This window comes from Heterocephalus glaber, unplaced genomic scaffold (assembly GCF_053883595.1).
Source record: "Heterocephalus glaber isolate CG9 unplaced genomic scaffold, H.glaber_assembly_v1.0 deba00000347, whole genome shotgun sequence".
NCBI lineage: Eukaryota > Metazoa > Chordata > Mammalia > Rodentia > Bathyergidae > Heterocephalus > Heterocephalus glaber.
In genome coordinates, this window is record NW_028258143.1 from 14,803,792 (window position 1) to 14,829,967 (window position 26,176).

Consider the following 26,176-nt stretch of genomic DNA (forward strand, 5'->3'; position numbering starts at 1 on the left):
CAGACTCACTGAGAGAGAAATAGGGCAAAGAATTCCTTTCACAATAGCATCCAAAAAACTGAAATACCTAGGAATCATCCTAATGAAAGAAATCAAAGACCTCTTCTCTGAAAACTATGGCACTCTGAAAAGAGAGATTGAAGATGATATCAGAAAATGGACAGACACCCCCTGCTCCTGGATAGGAAGGATTAATATAGTGAAAATGGCCACACTTCCAAAACTGTTACATAGATTTAATGCAATTCCAACTGAGATCCCAGCAGCATACTTCATAGACCTTGAGAAAACAATCCAAAAATTCATTTGGAATAAGAAGAGACCCAGAATAGCAAAAGCAATTCTAGGTAACAGAGACATGGCAGGGGGTATCACAATCCCCAACCTGCAACTCTACTACAAAGCTACTGTGATAAAAACAGCATGGTACTGGCAAAGAAACAGACCTGAGGACCAGTGGAACAGATTAGAAGATGCAGAAACAACGCCAGACACACTCAGCCATCTCATCTTTGACAAAGGAGCCAAACACCCTCACTGGAGGAAAGATAGCCTCTTTAATAAATGGTGCTGGAAAAATTGGGCTTCAACTTGCCAAAGATTAAAACTAGACCTGTATCTCTCACCATGCACAAACTAAAATCAAAATGGATTAAAGATCTAAATATTAAAATAGAAACTCTGAACCAGTTGGAACAGAGGTTAGGTAGAACCCTTGAAGACATCAGTGTAGGAAAACATTTTATGAACAAAACCTCAGTTGCCCATGAACTAGCACAAACAATCAACAAGTGAGATCTCTTCTTATTAAAAGGCTTCTGCACAGCAAGAGAAACCACCAGCACTGTGAAGAGACAACCCACAATGTGGGAAAAAATCTTCACCTGCTCTTCCTCAGACAGAGGTCTACTATCTCGAATCTATAAAGAACTTAAAAAGATCACACCTCCCAAATTTAAAGACCCAATCCAAAAATGGGTATCTGAAATGAACAGACATTTCTCAGATAAAGAAGTAGAAATAGCAAATAAATACATGAAAAAATGTTCAACATCACTGGTCATTCGAGAGATGCACATGAAAACAATGCTGAGATTCCACTTCACTCCAGAAAGAATGGCTGCTATCATGAAATCAACCAATAACAAATGCTGGCAGGGCTGTGGGGAAAGAGGAACCCTGCCCCACTGCTGGTGGGAGTGTAGACTGGTGCAAGCACTGTGGAAATCAGTATGGAGATACCTCAAAGAACTAGGACTGGAAGTCCCATTTGACCCCGCTATTCCACTGCTGGGGATCTTCCCCAAAGAATTAAAAGAATCATACCACAGTGATATATATGCCCCCATGTTCATAGCAGCGCAGTTTGTAATAGCTAAAACTTGGAAACAGCCCAAATGCCCATCAACTGGAGACTGGATAAAGAAAATGTGGTTTTTTTTATAAAATGGAGTACTACTCAGCCATAAAAAATGAGAAATTAGAGACATTTATAGCTAAGTGGATGCACATTGAGGCAATACTCTTAAGTGAAATAAATAGGACACACATGTATAAATACCGAATAGTTTCTCTGGTGTGAGAAACTGAAAGTGTAAATAAGGACTAAATGTATAATAGGTAATGTGAAATAGGAAGAAAAGGGGCAAAGGGGAAGGAAATGGGAGGGCTAGGGGAAAGGATTGAGGGAATGAGATTAATATGAGAAAATGGAAAAATAGGAACAAAATCTTTGTAAATAGGGAGGACTGGAGGGGTTGAAGGGAGAGCTGGGCAAGGGTGAAAAATAAGAACCAAGAGAGACTATGTAAAGGTGCAAATTTCCAATGATGAATGTCATTATATTGTATACCTAAAATGTACCAATGATTAGAATGAATAATCGATAATGTAAAATAGGAAGAAAAGGTCCAAAGGGGTAGGGGTAGTGGGAGGGGCAGGGGAAAGGAAAGAAGGGAAAGGAAAAATGAGGAGAAACGGAAAAAATGGAAATAAAGTCTTTGTAAATAGGGAAGGGTGGAGGGCGTGAAGGGAGGGCTAGGAATGGGGAAAAAATAAGAACCAAGATGCATTATGTAAAGGTACAATTCCCAATGAGAAATGTAATTGTGTTGTATACCTACAATGTACCAATGAAAGAATTTAATACAAAAAAAAAATAATAAACAGGCCTCATAGCCAAGCTCCTATAACGAAATATCCATTACAAAGTAGGTACCTGCAGAAAGATGAGAGTCAATCCACTCACCTGTGGATTCTATGAAACATAGCCCCAAGAGAGGCATGGCAGAAGGCACAGTGAGGGCTGCCAGTTGCTGTGTATCAAGTCTACACTGTTTAATGTGGAGGTCTTAGCAGGCACAAGTACAGCCTAGGGACAAGGAGCTCCACCCAGACACCCATCTGATAGCTTTGATTCCAGCACACTCACACAAACTTCAGCCTCAGAAAATGTCATGGCAAGCCTTCCTTAATCATTTCAGGGCCTGGACCTGAGCAAAGGATATTGGAATGGACAAAGGGCAACATAAGTCCTGATAACTTTGTGCCACACAGATTCCTGCAGCAATCCCACAGACCACATTCTACTATCCTTCTCTGCCTTCTCCAGTTTCCCAGCCATCTGACTCAGCCCATCCACCCACTTCTGCCTTAAAAATTTTGAAAAGCCCCTATAAAATTATACCAGAGAATGCTATAAGTTTTAGGGAAGAAACAGAGGTGAAAGACAAAGCAAAGTAAAAATTTAGAGAAAAATAAGTGAAACCAAACTGGGCCTGTAGAAGAAGAAAGAAAATAATTCCATGGTTCCTTTATATTCCAGGCAGAAGGCAGACAGAAAATGACAATAAATGCCAATCATCTAGGCCCACTGAAAAACACTTTAAAAAAAGATCAGTGCTTCATTAAACATGCACTTGGTCTCAGTTCAACTGAGGAACAAAGATGATGAGAATTGAAGTGGAATTTTTTTGAAAAGTAAAAAAAAAAAAAACAAAAAGGAGCTGATGAGCAGCCCTTAAACCTGATAACCAAATGAAATTTCAAACAACTCCACAAAAACAGTGAGTACCAGGACCAAAGATCTTGTTGGGGAAGGAGGTGATTTATAGGAACCTTGCTGTGTGTCAGTGGCAGCTCTGGCTATGATGGAGGCTTACCTGCTATTACTCAGAAACACAATTGCTTATTTTGTTCATTACTCAACTCTGGCCACAAGTAGGGATTTAATGTCATCTGGGATGGTATTTGTAAAGCTCCATTTTGCAGATGGCTGTGGGAGTTTGCAGAGAGTGGACTGGGAGAGGCAAAATCATTTTTTTCATGAAATTTGCATGTCTTCAGGCAACAAGAATCTGACCCTCCCTCTTATCCAGCAGGGTACTGAAAAGGTGTCAGGGGCTACACTATTTGGACAGAAGGGAAGAAAAATCAATTTCAAATTCCCTGGGTGAGATTTTGCTACATGATTAAAGACATGAATAATTCTTACAGTATACATAGAAGTGAGTTGGCAGCAGTTGGCAAGAAATGGAAGAGATGTAGCTGTTTTCTGATCCAATGGAACATGAAACAAAGTAAACCAAAGTTATTAGACATTTTCACCTGTTGGGTCTCCACATCAGTAACTTGGAAGGATAAGTGTCAAGAGAAAGATATGACACAGGAACAAGGCAAGATAAGATTCACTGTGCCATTGAATTGCAGTAGGTCTGATATAAATAGCAAGTTAGGACAAAAGTTAGGCTCCCTAGGTGCACGTGACAAACCCCAGGGGTCAGCATCCAGCAACTATCAACAAATCTATCACCCATGGAACACATTTTCATGGACAGAAAGCCTCTTCGCTTTTGTACATATCTAAGCAAAACTGGATACTTCCAAACAAAACTTTAGAGAAAGCATTTCCTATGTTTTGTCCTCTAGTAATCAATTACCTCCTCCTTGGCTAACAAGTGAGAACTGAAACTATCTACCTTACCCACTGCTTACTGGCTACATTAATAGGACTTTATTATTGCATTGTCATTGCCAGCTAGATGTTGCTATTCCAGGAATCACTTCCCTCCAGGTGAACAACTTGATCATTCATTATAAGAACTTCCTAAAGGACCCATCAATTCTTTCACAGAAAGCATTCATCAACAATGTAGATTCTAGAACATTCTTGGAATCCCTGTCTCACAAATCCTTGCCATGCTGTTTCCATCAATCCTAAACTGTTATATTATAATGCTTATCCAAGAAGAGGAGCTGAAGCAGTAGGATGATGTTCTAGATCAGTGATGGCAAACCTTTTAGAACTTTCAATAACACAAAGAGCCCACTGAGGCACACATGCCATAGGTTCACCGCCACTGTTCTAGCTCCTGACAGTCTAATGCCTCTAGCTGGATTCTGACAGAAAAACCAGACACAGAAAAGGACCACAAGCACCTCCTCATGCACTGGAGAAGGGGCCTTTGGAGTAGAAAGACAGGAAAATTAAGTGCTGGAGAAAAGAAATTCAGAGTTAAAATCCCAGAAGAAAAGACTACAGAAACTCAGAAAGAAGAAAAAGTATCCTTGATCCAGAACTGGAAGCAGCTTTGACTAATACCTCAGACAAAGAGCTTTTGGAGACTCAATGAGCTCAACAATCCAAAGTTTAATGAAGAAACAGCCAACAATGAAGTAGGTCATTGTAAGAAATATGGTAAAAAAATGAGAAGGTCAAGCCAATGTTTGAGGAACCACCCAATCCCATACATGTGGAAGAAAGTCTACAGCACATGAAAGCCAACATTTCCATCCTGGAAGAAGTCAACCTCAACATCCTCAAGGGCACTCCAACTTCAACCCTGAAGGAATCTGTTAAAGTCTGGAGGCCAATGTGCACATAAAGAAGTTCAGCCTGGCCCTACTCCACAGCAACAACCCTTTGGTCATTACTTTTGCAGATAAACTGAAAGTACGTAACACCTTGAAAAGTCTAAACATAGAATCCAATTTTATCACCAGATCTAGGATCTGGCCCTGATAAAGGCACTGAGAGAAAAATGACACCTCAACAGAGATCAAGACCAATAACCAGAAGCAACAGCTGGGAAAAGCCATGGAGATGTCAAGTGCCTGGACACGTGAGAAGAATTCAAGGATCCTCAAGTGTGGATACCAGTTACCAAGCAAGGACCAGGAGTAAGGTTGGCAGCTGCCATCACAAAGAATAATAATCTGCTTTATAAGAAGGGAGTGGAAGGAGACCATAGGTAAATTTTCATAAAAAGAGGTGAAGTTTTACCATGACAGCAATTTAAAAACAAACAGCAAAAAATCTTTTCCTTACCCATCAGGACCACTTTATCAAAGGCTGCTCATTTCTGTTAATACAAAACTAATAATAAAAACTAATAATTTGTTATTCATTTTAACATTATTTATTTATTTTGGATTTTTAAAATATGTGAAATTGTTTTGTTTGCTTGTGAATAGATGTGCAAAATTGCAAAAGTAGATGGATGCAGAGTGACAAAAGCCAAAATGTTTTCACCCAAACACACACAGGGAACATGTCGAATCAGCCCGCTGCAGACAGGCAGCCACCTGGTTCCACACTACAAAGACGCAGAGGACACCGGACCACCAGACCATGTTACTGAGTCCCACTGCTCCTGGCCCAGAGGGAGGGGCTTCTGAACCACCATCCCACTGCTCCTGGTCCAGAGGAAGGGGCTTCCCAGTCACCATCCCTCCTGCTGCTACTGGCCCCTGTCCCACCTCACCCAGCTCAGAGGAGGTAATCCGTGCAGGTGCCAACAGCCCCCCCCCGTCCAAATGAGAAAACACATAAATAAGTCTCAAAACCAGACTTCCAGATCATCTACAGCAACCCCAAAGGGAAATGAGATGGAACACTCTGATACTCAACCACCTGGACCCACTGAACTGGCAACAAAAGGGGATCTGGAAAAAATGAAATCAGAAATAATTTCTAAGATAACAGGAGAAATTGTGCCCCTAGTGCAAGACATGATTAATAAATCTAGAGAGGAGCTCAGGAACATGATGGAATCCCAACATAAGAATCAAATGGAATCCATAAAACACATGCAAATAGATTTCCAGGACATGAAAAACTCCACTGAAAGTCTACACAGCAGAATGAGCCAATGTGAGGACAGAATTTCAGATATAGAAGATAAGATTGCAATTAGTGACCAGGAAAAGAAAAATTGCTTCAAAATTATAAGGGAACATGAGAAATCAATCCAGCAGCTGCTAGATGATGCAAAGAAGAATAACGTAAGACTGATTGGAGTCAATGAAGAAACAGGAGAGAGTGGAGACAACATAAAAAAATCTCTTCACAGAAATAATGGCAGAAAACTTCCCAAGCAGGGGAAAAGAGCTTGACATGCAGATAAGTGAGGCATATAGGACTCCAAATAGTCTTGATCAAAAAAACCTACACATAGGCATATAACTGTTAAGATTCCAGAAACACAACAGAAGAACAAAGTTCTCCAAGCAGTTAGAGAAAAGAAACAAATCACACACAAAGGAAAACCCATCAGAATCACAGCAGACTTCTCAACACAAACCATCAAGGTAAGAAGAGCTTGGAGTGATATATTCCAAGCCCTAAAAGAAAGCAGCCTCCAACCCAGATTGATGGGCCCTACAAAACTATCTTTCAAAATGGATGGAGAAATAAGATACTTTCATGACAAAGAGCACCTTAGGAACTTTGGGAATACCAAACCAGCACTCCAAAGAATTTTACACAATAGCCTAGGAACAGACATTGAGGATTACAACCCCAGGAAGCAAAGCAGGATGAACCCATCTGGCATGACAAGAAATTAAATGTAAAGGGGGAGAACCCAACAAAAAGAAAAAGTCATGGCAATGACAAGTCAATACGTTTCAGTTATAACCATCAATGTTAATGGTCTCAATTCACCAATCAAAAGAAACAGACTGGCAGAATGGGTCAAGAAGCACAATCCAACAATATGCTGCACACAAGAAACACACTTCATTCAAAAGGAAACTCATAGACGGAAAGTTAAAGGGTGGAAAACAATACCCCATGTGACAGGAAACTGATAAAAAGCAGGAGTAGCTATCCTCTTGGCAGATCAAGTAGATTTCAAACCAACACTGATTAAGAGAGACGAAGAAGGACACTACATCCTTGTAAAGGGAAGAATCCAAGAGGAAGAGATGACAATCATAAATATCTATGCACCAAAAACTAGTGCACCCAACTGTATAAAACAAATACTAATGGACATGAAAAGTCATATATGCACTAATACAATTGTAGTGGGGGACCTCAACACCCTACTGTCACAAATAGATAGATCAACTAGACAAAAAATAAGTAATGAAATACTAGAACTCAATCGACCTCTTGAACAAACGAACTTAACAGATGTTTACAGAGTCTTCCACCCCACAAAATCAGAATACACATTCTTCTCAGCTGCACATGGGTCATTCTCAAAAATAGACCACATATTCACACATAGAACATGTTTAAGTAAGTGCAAAGGAATTGAAGTTATCCCCTGTATATTATCAGACCATAGTGCGATGAAATTGGAGATCCATAGCAAAAGAAACTCAAAAAATTTCATAAACACGTGGAAATTGAACAACACACTTCTGAATAACCAATGGGTCACAGAGGAAATTAAAGAAGAAATCAGACAGTTCCTTCAATTAAATGACAATGACAATACAACACATCAGAATCTATGGGACACAATGAAAGCAGTCTTACGAGGGAAATTCATAGCAGTGAATACGCATATTAGGAAAACAGAACGAGCCCAATTAAACAACCTGATGTTGAACCTCAAGCTTCTAGAAAAAGAAGAGCAGGACAACCCCAAAGCTCATACAAGGGAGGAAATTATACAGATCAGAGGAGAAATCAATGCAATGGAGACTAAGAGAACGATACAAAAAATCAATGAAGCCAAGAGTTGGTTCTTTGAAAGAATCAACAAAATTGACAAACCCTTAGCCAACCTTGTCAGAAAAAGGAAAGAAAAGGCCCAAATCCATGCAATTAGGAATGAAAAGGGTGAAACTACAACAGACCCAGCAGAAATCCAGAGCATCATCAATACCTACTTCCAGAACCTATACACCAATAAGATGGACAACACAGAAGAAATGGACAGATTCCTAGATACATATGAATGACCAAAGTTGAACGAAGAAGACCTAAAAATTCTGAACAACCCAATATCAACCAATGAAATTGAAAATGTAATTTAAAACTTATCAACTAAGAAAAGCCTGGGCCCTGATGGCTTCACTGCTGAATTCTACAAGACATTTAGAGAGGAACTGCTGCCACTACTGTTGAAACTCTTCAGTGAAATTGAAAGGGAAGCAATACTCCCAAATTCATTCCTGGAAGCAAGCATCACCTTGATCCCCAAAGCAGAGAAAGACCCAACTGAGAAAGAGAACTATAGGCCAATCTCATTAATGAACATAGATGCAAAAATCCTTAATAAGATAATGGCAAACAGAATGCAGAAGATCATCAAGAAGATCATGCACCCTGATCAAGTGAGATTCATCCCAGGGATGTAGGGATGGTTCAATATATGCAAATCAATCAATGTAATACACTATGTCAATAGAGCCAAGGACAAAAACCATATGATTATCTCCATAGATGAAGAAAAAGCATTTGACAAAATCCAACATGCATTTATGATAAAAACCCTACAAAAAATTGGAATAGATGGTCTCTACCTCAAACTGATAGAAGCCATCTATGAAAAACCAACAGCCAGTATCATACTAAATGGTCAAAAACTGAAATCCTTCACACTCAAATCAGGAATAAGACAAGGATGTCCACTGTCACCACTCTTGTTCAATAGAGTTCTGGAAACATTAGCCACGGCAATTAGACAAGAGAAAGAAATAAAAGGAATAAAGATAGGAAATGAAGAAGTCAAATTGTCAATATTTGCAGATGACATGATACTCTATATAGAAGACCCCAAGAACTCCACCAAAAGTCTTCTAGACTTAATATCCAAATTCAGTCAAGTAGCTGGTTACAAGGTCAACACACAAAAATCAATAGCTTTCCTCTACAAGAATGACAGACTCACTGAGAGAGAAATAGGGCAAAGAATTCCTTTCACAATAGCATCCAAAAAACTGAAATACCTAGGAATCATCCTAATGAAAGAAATCAAAGACCTCTTCTCTGAAAACTATGGCACTCTGAAAAGAGAGATTGAAGATGATATCAGAAAATGGACAGACACCCCCTGCTCCTGGATAGGAAGGATTAATATAGTGAAAATGGCCACACTTCCAAAACTGTTACATAGATTTAATGCAATTCCAACTGAGATCCCAGCAGCATACTTCATAGACCTTGAGAAAACAATCCAAAAATTCATTTGGAATAAGAAGAGACCCAGAATAGCAAAAGCAATTCTAGGTAACAGAGACATGGCAGGGGGTATCACAATCCCCAACCTGCAACTCTACTACAAAGCTACTGTGATAAAAAGAAACTGGCAAAGAAACAGACCTGAGGACCAGTGGAACAGATTAGAAGATGCAGAAACAACGCCAGACACACTCAGCCATCTCATCTTTGACAAAGGAGCCAAACACCCTCACTGGAGGAAAGATAGCCTCTTTAATAAATGGTGCTGGAAAAATTGGGCTTCAACTTGCCAAAGATTAAAACTAGACCTGTATCTCTCACCATGCACTAAACTAAAATCAAAATGGATTAAAGATCTAAATATTAAAATAGAAACTCTGAACCAGTTGGAACAGAGGTTAGGTAGAACCCTTGAAGACATCAGTGTAGGAAAACATTTTATGAACAAAACCTCAGTTGCCCATGAACTAGCACAAACAATCAACAAGTGGGATCTCTTCTTATTAAAAGGCTTCTGCACAGCAAGAGAAACCACCAGCACTGTGAAGAGACAACCCACAATGTGGGAAAAAATCTTCACCTGCTCTTCCTCAGACAGAGGTCTACTATCTCGAATCTATAAAGAACTTAAAAAGATCACACCTCCCAAATTTAAAGACCCAATCCAAAAATGGGCATCTGAAATGAACAGACATTTCTCAGATAAAGAAGTACAAATAGCAAATAAATACATGAAAAAATGTTCAACATCACTGGTCATTCGAGAGATGCACATGAAAACAATGCTGAGATTCCACTTCACTCCAGAAAGAATGGCTGCTATCATGAAATCAACCAATAACAAATGCTGGCGGGGCTGTGGGGAAAGAGGAACCCTGCCCCACTGCTGGTGGGAGTGTAGACTGGTGCAAGCACTGTGGAAATCAGTATGGAGATACCTCAAAGAACTAGGACTGGAAGTCCCATTTGACCCCGCTATTCCACCACTGGGGATCTTCCCCAAAGAATTAAAAGAATCATACCACAGTGTTATATGTGCGCCCATGTTCATAGCAGCACAGTTTGTGATAGCTAAAACTTGGAAACAGCCCAAATGCCCATCAACTGGAGACTGGATAAAGAAAATGTGGTTTTTTCATAAAATGGAGTACTATTCAGCCATAAAAAATGAGAAATTAGAGACATTTATAGCTAAGTGGATGCACATTGAGGTGATACCCTTAAGTGAAATAAATAGGACACACATGTATAAATACTGAATCGTTTCTCTGGTGTGAGAAACGGAAAGTATAAATAAGGACTAAATGTATAATAGGTAATATGAAATAGGAAGAAAAGAGGCAAAGGAGAAGGAAGTGGGTGGGCTAGGGGAAAGGATAGAAGAGAATGGGATTAATATGAGAAAATGGAAAAATAGGAACAAAATCTTTGTAAATAGGGAGAGATGGAGGGGTTGAAGGGAGGGCTGGGCAAGGGTGAAAAATAAGAACCAAGAGAAACTATGTAAAGGTGCAAATTTCCAATGATGAATGTCATTATATTGTATACCTAAAATGTACCAATGATTAGAATGAATAATCAATCGATAATGCAAAATAGGAAGAAAAGGTCCAAAGGGGAAGGGGTAGTAGGAGGGGCAGGGGAAAGGAAAGAAGGGAAAGGAAAGAAGGGAAAGGAAAAATGATGAGAAATGGAAAAAATGGAAATAAAGTCTTTGTAAATAGGGAAGGGTGGAGGGGGTGAAGGGAGGGCTAAGAATGTGGAAAAAAACCCAAAAAACAACCACACACACATGTGCACGCAAAGGCAAGATCCGAGGTATTACAAAAATTAACACAAAATATCAACAATGAAGCCCTTCTGCAAATGTTAGCCATCTCCTCTATGTTCCATTCAAATTAGGGTTTTATTCCTAAGAACTTTTAATTCCTTGCTATTGTAGAAAATTACCTTTGTCTCCTAATAATCATGGAAATAAACATCATCTTTAAAGTATGTCTATCTATGTATAGCAAAATCCGCTGTGCCCAGGACTTGAGAAATGCTAGTGAACCATTCGTGACTGTAGGCGTAGGTCATTGGTGAGGGCAGAGAAGGTAGGAAGTTATCACAATAGGTCCACTACTCAGATTCTGCAAATAATCAATTTACAACCAGATCTAACCCAGCACTTTCTTGCCTGTGGTGTTTTTTGTGTTTCATGTATTCACCTTGTCTGTCCAACACCATCTGATGTCCTTGGGACCAGTGCTGGGTCATCTCTTTCCTTACATATAGAATATATGTTCAGGCTCTAACCACGTTGATTCACATCTCTATGCCATTACAAATTCTATGAAGACTAAAACATCTGCTCTTTTCCCATCTATTCCACCCCACTCCACCACTTTCTCTTGCTCAACTCCATCTCCATTCCTGCCTTTACCCTGGCCCTTCATTCCTACCTCCCTCTAAACTTAGCCTTGCTTGAATGTTCTCCAGGAAACTTTCCAGGACATAGGCAGAGGCACAAAATTCTTTCTATGGGGATGATTCTATGATCACTGAGCTCTAAGTTCCAGGGCCAGAGATTTTTATCTGCTTCATTGTCTCCCATCTTCCCAGCACCTAACACAATGGTTAGTGCACAACAGAAACTCCATAAACACTTGCTGAGTGAATGAATGCCTTCATGGCACACCATCGTTAATCTGCTTTAGCATTTTTTTGTTTTAAAGCGTGGTTTGTGTGTCCATCTATCCCACTATAAAATAGATGGTGGAGACCATTTCTTAGTGGATATGTGCCTAGAGGCCCAATGCATGCCTGGCACACATCAGTTGATGGGTGGATAAAGAATGAATGCAATGTGCCAGCACTGTTCTGGGTAAATACTTAGTAAATACTCTCAATAAAAAAATGTATCTGCTGCTCTAATCTATCTCTATACCAATTAAGAGAATTTTTAAAATGTGATTTTTCAGTCTGCTTTAATCCACTAACTATCCTTTCTCTATTATTTTAAGAATTGCCCACCTGTTTCTGTGATGAGTCATATCCCTGCACTCCACCTTCTTAGTCAAAACAGCCATCCTCCCTCAGAGCCTGCCATCCCTCCCACAGTTCTTCCTATGCTGATTCTTGCAACTGAGTGAAGGCTCACGGTATTGGCCAATGCCAGACAAACCTGTGTCCTCCCAGTGTTCCACTTGACCAGAGACTTTTGTTTCTCATCAGCACTAAGACCTGCCCTTGACCTATAACTGGTGCAAATACAGGAGGGTCCACTTCTACCCTAATGTGTTGCAAAGAGTCATATAAGCATTTCCCTATAGGAGAGTGTTATATCAGAGAATTACATCTCAAGGTTGTTCTCCAATAACAAATTAGTGAAAAATAAATCACAAGTATGACCAATAATTTGTCAGAGAAGCAAAGACACAACAGTAAATCTCTGTGCACAGTTTAAAAGCCTCATAAAGCAATGAAAGAAAAGACCTACAAGAGAGGCATAAACATTGTACACACATCAATTATAGGGGATCCATACACTAAGGTTGAGACTATTGTGTCATAAAACTTAGCCTAAAATAAATACGCTAACTCTAATACATGTATTAACCAGTTACAACTTTGATTAACAAATCATTTTGCTTGCCATGTTGAAATTAGTAGGGATTTTAAGGAGTAAGTTGGATGCTTCAGGGCTAATAAAAACTCAAACCTATCTGAGAGATATAAATAGTATCTTCTTTTGCTTTCAGATTTCTCTGAAACAAAAAAGGGCATTTAAAACCATCCTATTATATTATTCAGACTCTATGGAAATTATGGGGAAATTGGGAACATAGAAATGATATACATTTAAAACACAAAATCAGAATATACATATATATGCAAGCTGATTAGAAATATGCAAATTCGGAGTGTGTGTGTGTATAAGTTAATATGCGCTCTTGCTTGGATATAGATTTTCTCCACCACATACCATGTGGAAGCTTGGTCCCCAGTGTAATGATAATGAAAGGTGCTGAGTCCTTTAAAAGTGATTAAATCAGTAAGAATGATTCACACTTTTTTCATGGGAATTCTCCCTCTCTTAGGACTGGATTGATCACTACAAAAGTGGATTGTTACAAGGTGAGCTCGGTACTGGTGCCTTCTGTGTCTTCTCCACAAGCACCCAATTTGCCCATTCATTCTTTCTGTAGTGTTATGATGAAGCATGAGATGCGATGTAGTTGCCCAGTTTTGAACTTCCCTGCATCCCTCTTTTTCTTTTCTGTACTGGTGATCGAACTCAGGACCTTGCACATGCAAAGCAGGCATGGTGCCACTGAGCTAAAGCCCCAGCCCCCCTCTTTTTCTTTTACAAATTATCCAGGCTCAGGTATTGTTATAGTAACAGAAAATGGATTAGGATAATCATGAATAGTATTAAATTATTATTTTATAATTTTTTAAATCTGTAATATTGTTATCCAATTTTTAAAGGGAGCTTGAGAGATAGGACATCTGAAGCCATTCAATGGACCTATGAGTTGTGTACAAGTTATCTGGACCCACTCAAAGATTTCTTTTTCTTAATAAGGACTCACTCAATACTTGTCAACTGGATCCTCTCCAGTGTTCTCAATTTATTCTCACCTGGAAAAGCCACTGCCACTCTGAACTAAATTACAGTCAAGCAGAAGGAAATGGGAGACACCAAGCCATTCTGTCCTTCATACTAAATAGTACTCTTGGCTGATAGCTCTGGGCACTTCATCAATGGTGAACTTTGAAATAATTACCAAGCTATTAGCACCAAGTTTTCAAAAGTAACTGCAGAACACTATCTCTAAATTCCACAGGTAGATATAATTCAGACTCCAACAAATGCATGAGTTTATAAGCCTAATGAGATCATGGTGGAATCTCATGACTTCACAGATTAGTAATTTATGGAATTCAACAACTGGCTAGTGATACTACAGAGTAGTTCAATAATTTGGGTACTATAAGAATACAAATGGAGCCCACATAAATATTTAAGTTACAAATCAACAAATGAAGTATTCTGTTCTCCCTGCCTGAAAGATGCACTTTCATTACAACAAATTTTAAAACTGTAGGGGACATAATTCAGTGACAGAACACCCAGCCCATACAAGGCTCTGGGTTTGATTCCCAGCATGGCAATAAATCAATCAACTAATCAATCAAAATATGTTTAAATTTAGGATTCATTATGACTGAAAGTTGCAAAACACCAAAGATGAATGAATTTACCAATCACTGTACATGTCTGGTTATTCTGTTAATACTCCTGAAACAGTGAATGAGTGACGTAAAAAAAATTATAATTCGCAATATATTTGTTTTATAACATCTATTTTTTCTTACTTTCATCTTAGCAAAATTGCTAATGTTATTAAAATTGAGAGTTTTAATATTATGTGTATTTTATTATTATATTGACATAGTGATTTTAGTGATTAAAAGAATAAAATGTGATTGTACTCAGTCCAGAAAGTTTGAACTTATTTTCATCAAAAATTTAAACTGCAGTACTGTAATTATATTGTATACCTAAAACTTACCAATAAAATTTAAAAAATTAAACTGTAGTACAATTTAAAATACAAATTAAAGTATAAACATATAAATTTATAACCTGCCTATAAGTTCACAGAATATAAATTTAAATAAGAAATACAAAATTCAAATTTTTGATGAAAATTAAAGGCCAAAATACTAATTACACTGATTGCCAACAATGTAAATTGGGGTTATTTAAATAAAGCTGATACTCATTTACTTTTCATATAAACTAAATCTTCTTAAATATTTTTAAATTTCCCAATTCCTATTCCTAATTGTAGTAGTCAATGCCTAATATAGTCTAGTTGCATAAGAATCAAAATCGCCTAACATGAAATTTTTAATATTGAACAATGATCCTTAGTCACCATGTGCAACTGTTGGGAACTGAAGAGAACTTTGGAACCACAAATGATAACAAAAGGAGAGCAAGAACAGGCGCACTTAGCACTACTGGGAAAGCATACTTCATTGTACAAGAATCTATTCCATCTGTGCTATGTGAAAGGAAACATTTGACAAGATAATTAATTTGTTTTTTCCTCTTAGCTAAGCACTTCTGCCACTCAAATCCTCCCTGCTCTCTAAAGCCATGTCTGACTCTGCCATTTTCAGTAACACAAGCTGAAAGCCGTTAGGGCAATCAGGCACAGCCACCTTCTGCTTCAAGGACACAAATCAGAGATGCTAGGAAAGATTTCCCTGGAATCTGAGCAGTGTTGATCACAGTCCAGGGAGCAGAGGTTTAAAGTATGGGTCATGAGTCAGTCCAACAGGCAAAGTGACTGTGTATTGAGTGAGTGAGAGAGAGTGTGTGTGTGTGGATGTGTTGTGTGTATTTGCGTGATACATAGAGCCTTCTAAATCACAGGCCCTCATACCCAGACCCCACTGCAGAGCTCTATGCCACTCAGAACAGTCGTCTCCATGGTTTCATTGCAGCCAACACATGCCTCTAAGATAGTCATCAGTGATCACTCTGAATGTAATTTCAGTGTCTCAAGATTCACATTTTTCTGTTTCCTAGACCAAGCTTCTTTCTTTTCTTTCCAAATGAACATCATCTATTCCATCAGGGAAGGAAAAAGTGGTTGGGTAGAACTTCCTAAGAGAGTAATTTGATCTCCAATGTGAGATTTTCAAATGATTTTCAAGGACAACTGTGACTACACAGAGTTTTTGCTTTTACACTGATTTAAAAGCCTAACTCCCAAATAAGAGATGATTCTACCATAAGGACATAGGCATGAAGGGAACTGAAGCAAAATAGTCTCAAGCAGCAGGTGAAATCATGAGTTGAGTTGGAGTGCACGGTAAGATACATAGTTTTTCTGCCCAAAGAGTCTCCTCCAAGGGCCAGACCATGAAAAGCCTGAGTCTCCAATCATTAAGATACAGAAAACTTTACAGAGGGTTACTAACACTCTCACATCAGTCTTGGTCACATGTAAACTTAAATTAGTTTAAACACATTGCTTTCCTTTTAACACCTAGCACTATAGCTGAATTGAGGGAATGGAAACTTTGAAGTGAACAGAGAAGGGCAGGGGGTAGTGACTAATTCAGTCACTTAGCTACTCCATCCATCTGTGCTCTTCATGAGGCCCTTTCCAAGTCCCCTCCATAGCCACTTTCAATATACAACACCAACCTCAGCATTTTGTGGCATTAATTTGTTAAGGACAAATTTCCTTGCCTTGAAAGCCAAAGTCTCAGTCTTCTGGCCATTTTCAGTTCCTTCCATGGTGGGCATTCAATAAATATATGTTATCTGAAAAAAAGGGAATGTATACATGGAAAGACATCTGTACTGGAAGATGAATCCAGTTTCTAAACCAAGAATTTATGAACTCATTTGTGGAATGCAACATATTTGGAAGCAGAGAACTGCCTGCCCAAGCCACTGAACCTTACAAGGCTTTGCCTGCTAGCTGTTTGTAAACACATCTCACTTCCTGTTCTGGAAGCTCTCCAGGAGCACATGGAGGGATGCTCTACTTTCTCATTTGAGGCCTAGATCAGAGGCTGGCCTGTAACAGACACACTGTACTTATTTGTAGAAAGAATGAAAAAAGAAATAGTCACTCAGTTTGCCAGGGCTTTTGGGGGAAGATAGAGGAGGCGTCAGGGGCTGATGCCTCTAGCCCCTCTGAAGCCAAGGGACTATGATTCTGAAGAAGCAGCCATCAAAAAAGTCTCAGAGCCATTGAGCTGCATCTTCCTCACCAGCAGATGCCTGCCCAGCGCAGAAAGATGATGTCATGGAAGCCCCTGGGCTTCTAATTTAAAAGCAATTTTGTGGGGGCAAAGGTTCTTAGCCCCACAGAGTACCAATAAAGAAGAATATATCCCCCAGAAGGAGAAAGGAGAGCAGGCCAGATGGAGTACTGATTTGTAGCACTGGATTCCCCCGGCATGCTTGAAAGTCTTGCCTTGTATGGAGCACAGGTGTCTCTCAAATCCTCCCTGGTGCCAGATGCCACTGGACTATGTTAGCCTCTTTTGATTCCCTTTCTAGTGACAACCCTTCCCCTAATACTTTTTTGATCTCAGAGACTGAAAAACTTTCAAGACAGAAAAGTGATTTGGGTCACTATGAATTCCTCCTTCTTCAAGGACCTTCATGTCAGCAGTGGTCAAGCTTGGTGAATCAGGGGGTTGGGGCCCCATTTCCACCAGCTTGTTAGTACAGATTGGCATTTACATCTACACCTGGAAATCAAGTCAATGTCAAGGATGCTTCCAGTTGCTCTTCTGTTTTTCTCTATCAACCACATCCTTTCTCTGAGAAGCCATTCTTGTGTGCCAGTTCTCATGCCTAGGAAGGGAAAAGTGGGGACTGCAGCCCAGCAGGGCAGCTCAGTGCATCTCTTCAGTTCACCATTCCTTTGCCCTGGTCTAGCTAAGAGTCATGGTCAGACCACTGTGAAGCAAGTGAAAGGAATTTCTCAAACCTTTCTGCCACAACAGAAATCACTGTAATTGACCACTATCAGAAAACTGTCACTGGCACTTTGCTCAAAATTTCTTCCAGTGGTGGTACCAGCAAAAAAGAAGTCCAGCCAGGGATTTAGCTCAGTGGTTCCACTGCCTGCCTCCCAAGCTAAGGACCCGAGTTCAATCCCCGGTACCAAAAAAAAAAAACAAAAAACAAGTCCATCCTTTGGAGAAGGTGAATGTTTTTGACCTGCCATCAAGACAAGAGACTCTTGAGATGTTTGTTATGGTTTGGATCCAGGATATCCCCCAAAAGGCTAATGTTCAGAAGTGGGGCTTTTGGAAGGGAAATAGATCACAAGGCCTCTAACCCCATCAGTGGATTAAACTATTGATGGACTTATAAGTTAATGGCTTTATTGGGAAATGATAAGACTTAGGATATGGGACCTAGTTGAAGGCAGTGGACTATAGGGATATGACCTTGGGGACTATATCTGATCCCCAGCCCCTTTTTCTTTCCCTCTCTCTGCTTCCTTGGTGCTATGAGGTGAAAAGCTTTGCTCAATCACATCCTTCCACCATGATGTTTCTGCCATGCTGCAGGCATAAAATTAATGGAGCCAACTGACCACGGACTGAAACCTCTGAAACTGTGAGCCAAATGAACCTTTCCTCTTTTAAGCTGTTTATGTCAGGTATTTTGTCAAGGCAACAAAAAGCTAACATGGAGCTGAGCTTTAGGGAGTTCTGCCTGCTGTCCATAGACCTTTGTGGCAAGTGTGCTGTCATCACAAAATAACAGTAAGGCTGTGATGGGTAGATGCACACCACAGATTCTGACCATAGATCTTGAATTCAATTCCTTGGTAGACAAATGTGTGGGGCAGTCTGGTGCAATACCACAAGAAGGGGAACCATTGTGGATGAGTGGGAACAGTGTATACAGTGTTTGAATAGTTTCTAAAAATTCACATTCAACAAACACACGGCCAAGAAAATAAAACTTTTCTGGATCATCACTCACTAGCTCCTAAGCTGCCATTTTGTGAAGCCCGGTTGGTGACTTCAGACAATGGATAGACACTCCATATTCCATGAGATTTTTGAAAAATCACTTCTCTCTTTAGAACCATCTAAACTTATACTGGAATGGAGCCACTTCAGGAATGAGCTTCTGCAGAATCTTCAGAAGCAAATTAGAGTGTTTCTCCCAAAACTCTCCTTTTTCTGGAAGGCATTCGACCAGGATGTCCCTTCAACTCTGTTTTCTTTCTAAGTGGTAGCTTTTTTCTCTATGGAAAAGATAAGAACAATCTTAAACCTATCCAAAGATATCTAATTTTCTTGTAAGAAAAGTCCCACCATTGTCAAATGCAGCCTTGTCTGTGCTGCCTGCACAGGACAACTGTATATTTTCAACAGAGCTGTTAAAGTAATGTGTCCTTCACAGCCATTTGCCAAGAGTTCTTGGCATCTTGCCTCAGTGATATTTGAAAAGCTATTTCTACCCACAGTGCCTTTATTTGGAGCCATACATTAGCCTGTCATTAAGGTACTGTTATTACAAAATAAAAAGTAGCCACTAGTCTTTGGTTTGTTTGTTTCTTGATTTGTAAAATAAGTGATGGGCTTGACTACATTGTGATTTTCCAAGTTTAACTACTTATTGAGATCAAATTTCACATCACATGCTTATTACAAATGGTCAAGTGGAGCATGAAGAGAAATGTTTGCTGTTTGGCCTCCTGAGTTATTTGTGTTGGAAAAATGGAAAGCTGTATGATGAGGGAATATTCTTATGAATGTTATTATAAATGGCATCAGAGCCACAGCCTAGAATTTTGGCATTTGGCACTAATCATGGACGCACCACATGTCAAAAGAATTAAACATATACATGCTCAGTGCTACATGTTAATGTGCTGCCAGGGTAGAGCAAGGGAATTCTTGACAGCCATGCAGCAAGGCAATGAGCAATTGCCTGAGTGCTCTTCCCTTGTCTCCAGTGTGTCGGTTCTGTGTGCCCTCAGGGTGGGATAGGAAAGCAGGGAGAATGACTAAAGGGTGATTCAGAAGCACAGACTTTTTCACCTGAAACTAGAATTTGGGGGCACAAAGCTTCACTGCTTGGACTTCACCTCTAAAATTGTTTCTTTAAAGGGCTAGATAGTGAGTGCCTTAGCCATTCCCAGACCACGCAGTCATGTTCACAGAATGCTCTTTTCTTTCTTTTTTCTACAACACTTTAAAATCATGAACTGCACACCAACAGGTTTTGTCAGTGTGTAGTTGGCTGGGCCCTGATCTAAGGGAATTAAGTGGTTGTCAGCCAGTGACCAAGACCACTGGGGTGGGTAAGACTCGTGACTTGGTTCAGGATCTTTCTAAGTTAGGACTGTGACCTGATTACTATGCATGAGCAGAATTCAACCACGAGTGCTGGACCCTGCATATCTGGTCTTTGTTCTCATATTGTTGTTTTGAGGTTTGGGGGTATTTTATTTTGTTTGTTTTTGTTTTGTAGTACTGGGGATTGAACCCAGGGGTGCTCTGCCACTGAGCTATATCATCAGTCCCCCCATGTTTTATGTTGAGATAGGTTTGTGTTAGTTGTTCAGATGGGACTTTGATCCTTCTGCTTCAGCCTCGTCAGTGCTGGGATTACAAGCATGCTCCACCATGCTTGGCTGCACATTTGTTTATCTTCACCGCTGACCAGGAAGTAAAAATGCCCGTTCATACTAAGTCAGATGCTGCCTTCTCCCGGAAGGCTTTGTTGACTCTGAAGCACATCCATACCTTCCTGGAACTCTCACCCCCAGCCCCTGTTCACTGGTGTGCCACACTCTCAGTGTGTAGCAATATAGCAGCTAATGTCTTTTTCTAGCATTATCCACTCAAGCTTTAATTGTAGCCCCAGAGGCAGGTACTGAGAGGTCAAGTATGTTTCCCAATGTCAGGTAAATAGGACTTGAACCCAGAGGTATCTAGCTCCAAAATCTATGCTTAACTCACACACCTGCCCCTGGTTCTCCTTCACTTCACACTTGCCTTTCATCCCTCTGGCTTACAGTTTCCTTTCAATGCAAGATCATGTCCTGTCCTTTTCTGTAGCCCTCCCAGACAGCTCTCAGTACTTGTGAGCCCTGCACACAATGACTGCTCAGTACATACCTGGGTTAAACTTCAAGGTAAATCCCAGATACTTGGGCCAGAAAGACCTCAAAGATCTTATGATGAGAAGACACTTCCTATGGTGCTGTACCAGACTGCCCGACTCTGCACTCACAGGCCCAGACACACCTGCTCAGACACAAATGGCTGCCTAAGGAGGTGGCACTGTGAGGGTAGATCAGGGCCCTCCCCTCACATTTCCTGGTCTCTTCCCACCAATAGCATACACTGCCTGTGTCTCTCATGCCCAGCTTGTCCCCGTGAGCAGACAAGGAGGAGTATGCCATTGCAAAGCTTCTCAAACTGTGGGCAAAGTCTGGCATTTTTGCTAGTGAAATGAACAGAAAATAACAAAGTGCATTCCACATTCTCCGGTAAGCAAGAGTGAACATCCTTTAATGAAACTTTTGTTTGCTGTGTACTGTGTTGCAATATCAAAGCTCAAGCAACTGTAACAAGGTGGTTACTATCTCAAGCTCTGCAGCCAGCCTGCCTAGATTCAAATCCACCTTAAGCTCTTAACTGCTGGGCTAACTTAGGCAGGTTCCTTCAAGTCTCTGTGCTTCAGTAGTGTAAATGATTGCACTTACCTCATAGGATTTTTGTGAGAATTCATGAATGATGCACAAAACACCTGTACATAACAAGTACAGAAACAATGCCAGCCACATAACAATGCCAGTCACATTATATCACAGCAAGAAGAGGAGACATACTACTGTCATCCCATTTGACTGATGGAAACTGAGGCAGAGAGAGACGAACAAGGCAGAAGAGTCAAACTGGCACTGAGTTCCCAGCCTGTACTACCCACAGGCAACATTGTCTCAGATGGCTGAAATTTCTTCCAGCCCAAGGGTTCTTCACTAAGCCGAATACAATTACAAATATTATCTGCTACCAACATTTCACAGCTATGTGATGAGGACTGATGAGACACTGTCTATAAAATGCTTAGAGCACCTCACAGACGAATGAAATATAAATTCTGAAAGTCATTTTGCCATTCTCATTATTATCATTAAAATGGGCAAAATGAAGAGAACATGATTTCAGTGCTTCAAGCTTTAATGGGCATTGGGAATATGGATTCTGGAAACAATTGGCTACCTTGGTGCATACATCTTAGATGGACTAGCATGACATAAGTAATGTCTAAGCTGTCAACGGTTTATTTCACAATGAACGTCATCTTTCTCTCCTTGGGGCAGAGTTTGTGTTTTTGGAAATAAAGGTTGGCTTGATGACAGTCTTCCAAAAACTTATTTTGATACATCGATTGCCGTGGCCAATAATGTCTTGGCCTTACAGGTGTGTGAAGAAAACAACACGGTCATTTATCAAAAGCTCCCACCCAGCATGGGCTGCTGGGGCCAGAAGCTGCTTTTGCTTTTCCAGTAACTTCTCACAGAATAACAACCAAAGGCAAACAATTTTCAGAGTGTAGGGTCCTCAGCGGGCCTCTGGGCCTAAACCTCTCCATCTGGGATGAGCACATAGCTGGGGTCATTCAAGAGCATTCCAGATGTTCCTTGAAGCCATCTTGGAGCTCATTCCTAAGCTGTCAGTGGTATTTTTTTTGAAAAGGAACTTAAAACATTTTATTTTGAATCAGTCAATAACATATAATAGAATGAATTGCAAATGTACATGCATGTTTATAATACAGGGGAGATTTAACAGATTCTTCTACTCTGTGGAGTGCTGAAGTCTAGAACCTGGATCCCCTATTTGTGTTATTTCCATAAAGACTTTGGGATAAACTTTTCAAATTTACCCCCTCCTTGCTTCACAAAAAGAAAGGCTGTGACTTGCTCAAAATGACACAAGCTGATGGACCAGCAAGGACTAGAACCTAGCTTTTTGATCTCAGACAGAATACTTTCTGTAATATCACAAGGTCACTGTAGAAAGCCAGTTTTTATTGAGAATCTACCACATGCCAGGCATGGCACTGAAGTTCTCCATGTTCTTCCCACTGAACATCAAATCAGCCTTTGACATCAGTGCTCTATTTAACAGACAATGAAACTGAGGATCTGGGCTGATGCATATTCTGCCCCAAGTCATATACACTTGCAGGTGGTACAAAAGAGATTAGAAATACAGTCCTTTTGTCCTGTTTCACAGTGTCTCTTTGTAGGCTGGGAGTCTATGTTCACATACTACACTAAATTTATACTTTTCGGTATTCTTTTGCTGTCTGTAGCAGTCTGAAAAATGTTCCCCTAAAATAGTAGATCCTAATTGCTAGAAACTATAAATGCTAGCTTATAAAGGAAAAAGGTATTTGCAGAAGTGTTTAAGGATCTTAAAGTAAAGAGATTATCCTGGATTATCAATACAAACTCTAAATATATCTGAGGAGAGAAATTTGACATATAATGAGAATGTTATGGTCTGACTGTTTGTAGCCCATCATATACTGCAAACCTGATTACTAACTTGATGTTATTAGATACAGCCTTTAGGGGTAGTGATTAGATAGAAAAGCCAGAGACCGCGCCATTAGTCTGATTTCTATTGCTTTAACAAAATACTTAAAACCTGGGTAATTATACAAAAAAAGAGGTTTACTTAACTCAAAAGCTTAAAGTTGAAGATTAGGAAGCCTCATCTACTTAGCTGACAGTGAGGGCCCACCTGGCTACATCATAAATGGTAACTGGTTATCATGGTAGGGGCTTGAGCCAGAGGGAGAAATCACATGGCAAAACAAGAAACCAGAGCTTCAGGAGTAGTCTTGGTCTTTTTATAACAAGAACTAAGTAACCTCAAGAGACAAGCATTAACCCCTTTAGAGGGCAAAATCCACAATTCTCAAATTATCTCCCCCTAAGCTTCTCTCCGAAAAGGTCCTACCACCTCTCACATTGCCACACTGAGGCTGAAGTTTCAGCACATGAACCCTTGGGGGACACACTCAAACCATATCCAAACCCTCAGGATGGGACTAATGCACTCATAAAAGTGGCTCTGAGAGCTCTTTTGCCTGTTCCATGAGGTGAAGACACAGCAAGAAATCATTAGTTTGCAACCTGAAAGTGGACCTTTACCAGATCCCAGCACCTTAATCTTACACTCCTCAGCTATTGGAGCCATGAGAAATAAATTTCTGTTGCTTCTAAGTTACCCAACCCATAGTACTTTGTTAGAGCAGCCCAAGTGGACTAAGACAGAAGAGACGATAACACGAAAACAGTAGGAATGGTTCAGAGGAACTAGCCCTAGACACTGGAGTGATGACCACAAGCCAAGTAATGCAAGCAGCCATCAGAAACTGCAAGAATCAAGGGGTAGGTTCTCTCCTTAGAGTCTCCAGAGGTTCTAACGACCCGCTTTCATCTTGATGGGCCAGTGAAATCTATTTTGGACTTCTGGCCTCCAGAAATGTGAGAGAATAAATTGCTGTTGTTTTAAGCCATCAAGCATGTAATGATTTGTTGCAGCAGCTACAAAAAACTAACACATCACTCTTGCCATTCCTGACACACTCAAGACACACTATGTACAAACTTAAGGCCTTGTCCACTGAATGTGAAACTGACTCATGTCATACCTGCTCGTGTATTCTTGATGCATCCAGCTCACAGCCAGGTCCTAAGGAGAATTTAATCCTAAGAAGAAGGCTTGCCAGAGGTTTGTCAGCTCCCATGAAGGAAATACCACCAACAGAAGTGACTTCTATGAGGAACTGCTTTGGGGAGCGTCCTCCCTCTCTCTAAACTTGCAGGGGAAGAAAACAGTAACTACCCCAGTGATAGAGTCTAGTTGATATTGTACTCAGTGGTCAATCAGCAGTCCAACATGAAACAAAAATATTTCTGAACAAGGCTTTTCACAAATTACTGGCTTTTCTTTCTTAAATAACTTTTTAGAAGATAATACATGCACCACATTTATTCCATACTTTCTATGGTAAATGTTCTTGACATCAAAGGTGGGATTTTACATCTGAAGCAAAGAGTCCTGGCTCAAGGCCAATATCATATTAAGATAGCTAGAAAATCCCCAAGAGAAGAGGCTGCTATCTAGAAGCAGAGGGTGTATCTGAGGCACTGCTAGAGACCTTTGTTTGCCAAGTCAAGGTTCAAACTCAATCCGATTTTGTGGTGATGAAAAGCAACAATCTGATACCTGTTCAGTGACCTGAACAGGCAGAATGAGTCAGGGTCCCAGGCAGGAAACAGCACACCCTGTGGATTTGACATTAACCAGATTCTGCAAGTGGCAGGCTGTACTGCTGGTCCCTCTTCTGTGTCTTTTTTTTTTTTAAATTCTTTTATTGGTACATTTTAGGTATACAATATGTTTACATTTATCATTGGGTGCTTGTACCTGAACATGCTGTATCTTGGTTCTTATTTTTTCCCCATTACCTGTGCACCCTTCACCCCCTCCACCCTTCCCCATTTACATAGATTTTGTTTCCATTTTTTTTCTCATAATTTTTCCTTTCCCTTCTTTCCTTTCCTCTTCCCCTCTCACCACCCCTAGACCTTTGGACCTTTTCCTATTTCAAATTATTTCCTATTTAAAATTTTTCATTTTAATCATTTTAAACCTTATTTACACATTCAGTTTCTCACACTGGAGAAACTATTCGGTATTTACACGTGTGTGTTGTATTTATTTCACTTAAGAGTATGGCCTCAATATGCATCCATTTAGCTATAAATATCTCTAGTTTCTCATTCTTTATGGCTGAGTAGTACTCCATTTTATAAAAAAACACATTTGACTGGGGCTTTAGCTCAGTGGTTTTGCCTCCTGCTGCACAAGCACAAGGACCTGAGTTCGATCCCCGGTACAAAAAAAAAAAAAAAAAAAAGCCAAAAAACCACATCGTCTTTATCCAGTTTCCAGTTGATATGCACTTGGGCTTTTTCAAAACTTTAGCTATTACAAATTGTGCCACTATAAACATGGGTGCACATATATCACTGTGGTATGATTCTTTCAATTTTTGGGGGGAGATACCCAGCAGGGGAATAGCTGGGTCAAATGGGACCACCCTCATTGGAGGAAAGATAGCCTATTTAATAAAAGGTGTTGGAAAAACTAGATTTCAATCTGCCAAAG

At 40.0% G+C, this 26,176-nt stretch overlaps 1 protein-coding gene and 1 pseudogene across 1 annotated transcript in view; one reads left to right on the forward strand and one right to left on the reverse strand.

The window, feature by feature from the left end:
• Positions 1–26,176, reverse strand: part of Gpr39 (G protein-coupled receptor 39) — a 250,818-nt gene that overhangs the window by 210,124 nt on the left and 14,518 nt on the right. The gene's annotated exons all lie outside the window — the stretch shown is intronic.
• LOC147829864 (tropomodulin-2 pseudogene) lies at positions 4,444–5,302 on the forward strand (annotated as a pseudogene).